We start from the raw sequence: 6,108 nt of genomic DNA on the forward strand, positions 1-6,108 counted from the left end.
GGGAGTGGGGAGTCTGTCACTGTCCACAATTGTTAATACTCCTTATGTTACACAAGGCACATGTTTTGACAAACCTCTGGGTAAAATGATGTAGGTTTTCCTTCTTTTCATTTTTTTCCCGTTAATTCGTCCTTGGGTTTACAAGTGTTTGACAAAGGCTTGTGTTAGTGAGCACGTGAGTGAGCAGCTTTGCAGGAGCTCCAGCTATCAGGAGAAGATGCTTCTGGAAGCAAAGCTGAAGAAGGAGAAATGTTACATCATGCATAATTAACTTTAGATAATTTCTGGACAGTTAGGCATACACTTGTGTTTTTTTCTAATTCTTCTCTGCTGATCCCGCAGTGAAACCTAAGCCTTCCTTGCTATCTGACCTAGAGACTTCTTGGAGTTAAAAGACTTCTTCCATGCAAATGTTTCTTAAGTTACCTCACGGACTACCTTTGGTGAATTCCTCTGCTGCTTGCTTTGGCTGCCAGTACTTTGAATTTTTTTTTCTAATATAAACACTTCTACTAGATTTTTTTTTTCCCAAACATGTGCTTATATAAATTCCAGAAATGCAGCATACCAAATGAAAACTGTAGTTAGCTTTCTACTATTTTAACAGTCCCATTAAAATATTAGCTTTCCTTTGTAGTAATGCCTGCTAATAAGCTGAGGTACGAGGAAGATAACCGTCTTGGAGTTCAGAACATTTTAAGACAAAGGTACATCTTGTGAAATGACATTTACCAGGGTGATCCTGTGACGTCCAACGTGGACTTCTTACAAGTCCTGTTGCTTTCCACTTTCAGGCCTTCTGAAAAGCTGCACAAAGTTTATTAAGCCTTATCTTATATTTGCAAAATGCAGAGACATTTAACATTCACAGTGTCTGGCAGGCTGAATCAGTAGTAGATGTAATGAGAGAAGGGTTTTCCCTTCCTTCAGTGATGACTTTTTGGGGACTTAACAATTTGCAGATATTTTTCATGTATTGATTTATATCTCAGTTTGTATCAGTAAGCAGATATAGTTATATTTTACACATCCTCTTTAATATGAAGGTAAATACGGAATCTTTTCTAGTGCTAATAGGAATGATTCTGTGGTCACCACCTGCAGTGTAAATCAGAAGTAAAACCCCTTGTTACCTGCAGTTTGCATTGGCAAGATCTGGGTTGGGCGCGACGGACATGAGGAAGTTGGCTGATCTGAATTTTTACTCACGTATGTATTCAGACCATTACATCCCACGCCTAAGCCTAAGAAAGTTCCTACAGTTTCAAATTACTTTTTACACCAGTCTGACGAAATTCTAATTAATCAGAAAAAAAGCATTTTCTTATGAACACACACAGCTAATGTTCTTCTAAGTACTTCTTAAATATCATTGAATGGTAAGTTTAACACTAATTCTGACTGCTTTGCAGAAGTGATTGCCTCTTTTTATTTGTGGTAACTTCCACATATAAATGTTGTGTGTGGGTGTAATGAGTGTTTTTAAAATAAAGTGCCTTAATTCTGAGGGTAAGAAATTAGGTACTGATCAGTTTACTTGACTGTGATTTCTATTGCTGTGCCTCCTGAAGAAAGGGGAATGTACTTGTCTTTTCTCTGATTACTGACTATACCTTAATTTTCATCTCAGAGCCCGAAATATTTTGTCCTGTCTCTAAGCAATGTTGCAAATAATTTGTTTTACATGAAACACAGTAGAAGGCAGGGTGTGTGTGTGTTTGATTTTTAGACCAGACTACAAACATCATGGTAATCAGTGCTGCGTGATCATTTAGGACAAATTAGTTTTGGTTTTGAGAGGGGAGGTTAAAAGCAAAAGAACTACAATTATTGCAGTGAGAATTTAGTGACAAAACCATTGAGTTGTGCACTGAATCCTTGAATTATATCTCCTTAATAAGAATGATTTTTTTTTTCTGTTGTGCTTGAAGGTGCTGAAAATGGGCATGCATTGGGTATTGCAAAGGGTCTGCTCCAACATGGAGTGAATGTTAATGGACACCATCCTCAGTGTGGATGAAATTCTTTGCACCAAGCTTTGTTTCAGGTAACCTGTAAGCTTATCGTCTCATTTCCATGTACTGCTGTATTCTGAATGATAATTTGTATACTTTTTGTGTTGTTATCAGGTGATTTTTTCCTAACCTATCCTGACAGCTGTAAGGCAGTCTAAATGCTAATGGAGTTGAAATGCACTAAAAGAGCGTATTGAGGCTACATCAGCTGTTAGGAAGCAATAATTATTAAGTATTATAAATATTGCATGTACTTATGAGTTCATTTATTATCTTTGGGAAGTGAATCTGTTATGAGATTTTTTGAGAAAGAGTTCTGTTTAGTATTTCTTCGTAAGTGAGATATATGACCTATTTCCAGAACAGAAATATATTAGCTTAATGATTCTAATAAACTAATTCAATTTCCATTTCTATTTATTGGGTAAATGAGCAGATGTGAAAAATTAAATTAAATTTGTCTAATTTGTTCCACCATTAATTTTTCAGCTTATGTTTAGAGTATTGAATATATTGCATTTTTCCGATTTCTGTTTGGAATGTGTGGGAAAAAATAGGCTATGTCAGTTGCCCAGTGTTTTTTAAGAGCAAAAATACTTATTTTAGGGATACACTGAAAAAATAAAAATACTCCTGGAGAAAGGAGCAAGCAAGGAATGTGAGGATGATTTTGAATTACACATTTGTTTGTTGCTGCTCAGCATGGAAAGCTGGAGAATTTAAGAAAGCTTCTGTCCCATGGTAATGGTCGTCATTCGTTTAGCTTGGTTTTTAGACTTGCATTGAATTGTCATCAGATACAGTTTTACTGTTTTAGTTTTACTTCTGGACTTTGTAATGTCAAATTTCAATATTTTCAATTTAATTTTAGTTGCAAGCAGGTATGAGAAACCATTATTAATTATTTAAATCTTTTTATTTCAGTAATTTGATAAATTTTCCCTTAAGTAATAGCAAGAAATAGGAAATCAAACCTGTGAATAAATTAAAGACCAAATTTCACGGTATTATTAATCACCGTCAGTAGCACTAGCAAAGCAGTTTGATTCTGATGACATGGCTCCTGTAATAGGATATTGTTCAGTGAAGATAATGTCTCTCTGGTCCTGAAGTGACAGCAATAGTTTCATTCACATAGACACATAAAACTTAAGTGCAATTATTCCTTTCAACCAAAATTAAATGCTATTAAACCTGAGGGTGCCTTAGCCTAACCAGAGAAATCATACGAACTGGTCTGTCAATAGCTGTGGGGTAATATATACACACACACAAAAAAAAAGCATGGCAAATAAATACCATCCATCCCATTGCCTTTCCTCCAGCATGTTTGCCAGTTGTTTATCTGCTGTTGCCCGGATCTTTCAGGGAGTGGGACTGGTGCCCCCCCGGTCTCTCTTCTTTCAGAGTAGGAATAGAAAACCACACGTAATGCTTAAGTAGGATTGTAGATAGTAATAAGCAATGAATATGATTTATAGTTCCACTTCTTACATATTTTTTTATTATTAGCGTACAATATACTGCTAATAATTTGCGGCTATATGAACCTAACAATCTGTCAGCTGAGGCAGATTATTGGCGTATTGAATAATGGCAGCGTCCTCTACATGGAGAAAGTGGTTCTCCTCTGTAGTATGTTATTTTAGTGCAATTTTAATAGTGTGGCATAAATAACTAATACCAAAGGATTATATTTTTTTGCCGCACTGCATTTTTTAGTACTTTAACTTAAAAATAGAGTGATCAATATGGTGTGTCTTCAGCAGACCATTGTGCTGGTCTGAAGAAGGTATACAGCCCCAAATCTTGTTTAAAATACTGTTTTTTGAAGATAAGTTAATTCTTTACTACACAGAAAAGAGGAAACCTGTTGCCACAAGCCACACGTATAGAAGTCAGGAAGGTCACTTGCTATGCTGGTATGTCATGGCAGTGGCAGCTTAAACAGCAGCAACCTACTAATAGTTCCCTTATTACTATGGACAAACTGCTAAATGGTGAGGTCTCTCTGTGAAGTCACTAACTACCAATTAAGGACAATTTGTTGTTTATGTTGTGCTGTATAATGGTAGTGATCTACCATGCAGTGTATCAGCTGTTTTGTCAGGTGCAAGCATCCACTGCCAAGCCAAGGAAAAAGCCACTGCCCTACGGACTGCGGCACGGGATGGCCATGCCAAGGGGCAGGTCCAGACCTCCGAGACCCCTGCTGTATTTATAGACGTGCCCAATCCCTAAGAAATAAGTAGCTTTTGCAGCAGAAAACCAAGAATGGAAAGCAATTCCCAGAGTAGCAGGTCACTGCAGAGAAGCTTCTCCCGGGAACCCCATGATTTGCATGTGGCTGGCAGCACATAGGAACAAAGATATTTAATACAGGCTAAAGATATTTAAAACTGCAAAATAATCAGCAGATGCTCGATCTTAACCGTCAGCAAAAGGGGATCATCAGCTGAGCTGTCATTGAAGCCTGTGTATCAGACTGAGGACTCTTCTCGGGCTGATGAGGAGGTCAGGCTGCAGCAGATACTGAGAGCGCTGCTTTTTTTCCTTAAGCTTTTCAGGACTGAAAGATGGGTTGGCAAAGTTGTCAGTACCAGAAACGTCTTTAAATCAAATACTGCCTTCGTAGCTTTTCCAACAATACATAGCTTGCAATCTCTGAGCAGCATTGATAAATCCGAGTATCAAAGGAACCAGTGTTTGTCCACCAATCCTCGCTAGCTGGGAAGGATGCGGGTCAGAGGGGTGAGTTATGAAATAAGATGATTTTTCTGCTTCAGTATCTTGGTGAGTGCTGTTCAACAGAAGGAAATATTAATTTTGTCTGCAGCTCACATGTTCACTTCACCTCCCAACTCTAGAGAAGCCTGGATCTAAATGTGTGCCATGGGCACTCAGCATTGCTGTAAAAGGGCTTGCTGGGTAATATCAAATATCTGTCTCTGGTTCTAATTAAAACACATTTATTGCTTGCCTACTTAGAATAATGGCATACAAGATTTTAGATGCACCTGAGCCTATATGTGGCAATGTTATTTATGCAGCCAATCAACGATGTAAATCAGTGCCGAAGCATACTGTTTGTTATGAGCATATTATCGAATGATAAATGCCGTTCTTTTAAGCAAACTCAGTAGTGGAAAAAAACAGGTAGGATTTTTGTTCTTAAGGTAGGATTTTTGTTCTTAAAGACCGTATGAGAAAAGACCAGAAAATTAAAACCTAATTGTTCCATAATGTCTCACAAATAATTAGTGACTTTAAATATTTGCAGTATTCTGGAGTTGCTAATACTGATGAGTTATGTGACAAAGGAGCAGAAAAAGTAAGCCCCATGTGTCCCCATGTGTTCAACAGTTTGTGGTGGTGATGAAGAATGTTTGGAAATGTTACTTAAAGAAGGCTACAGCCCAGATACTCAAAAGTGCCTAACCTTTGGCTGCAGATCACATGCTCGGGTGTGTGGTTTTCCAAAAAGAGTAAGTTTACCTCTTACATTTTGAAATTATTCATAACTGTGTTGGCCTTTATTTTGCTGGTTTTTGGGTTTTTTTGTTTTTTTTTTTTTTACACCTTTAGTACCTGGATGACGTGCGGGGTTGGGGTCACATGCAGGAGCTAAACAACCATGCTGAAACCTTCTCTGGGAAGCTCAGCTCTTTGAAAAGCAGTCTTGTAGAACATAATTGCAGTCTAGTTTTTGTGCTTTCAAAAGGCCGCATCAGCCCATCTCTGTCTTCTGGGAACTTGGCTTGATGCTGTAATTGAATCAAACAGACTTTTAATTAGTTAGATTCTTTTCAGTAAGGATGAGTTATTGGAAAATACTGATTTACTTTCTCTGCATGCCAGTGTTGTGCATGAAAACAAAGCTACATAAGTTTTAGACATACTTTTATAACTAAAGTTCCCCCCCCCCGTTTCGTACCTTCCTTGCTTCATTATTCTTGCAACAAGACCACCATGCCATGCAAGCAGAATATCAGTTCAACACAATAGCTCTAACAAGGACTTGAAATTACTGAATGATAAATTCTTTTAGATCATGGCCCAAATGATTTTTTGCATGGCATGTGATGCACACACA

The 6,108-nt window shown here is 37.6% G+C and overlaps 1 pseudogene; it reads left to right on the top strand.

Moving 5' to 3' along the window:
- Positions 1-1,175: 1,175 nt before the first annotated feature.
- On the top strand, positions 1,176-5,777 carry LOC127014042 (ankyrin repeat and SOCS box protein 3-like; annotated as a pseudogene).
- Positions 5,778-6,108: the final 331 nt, after the last annotated feature.

This window comes from Gymnogyps californianus, chromosome 3, assembly GCF_018139145.2.
Source record: "Gymnogyps californianus isolate 813 chromosome 3, ASM1813914v2, whole genome shotgun sequence".
In the NCBI taxonomy this organism is placed as follows: domain Eukaryota; kingdom Metazoa; phylum Chordata; class Aves; order Accipitriformes; family Cathartidae; genus Gymnogyps; species Gymnogyps californianus.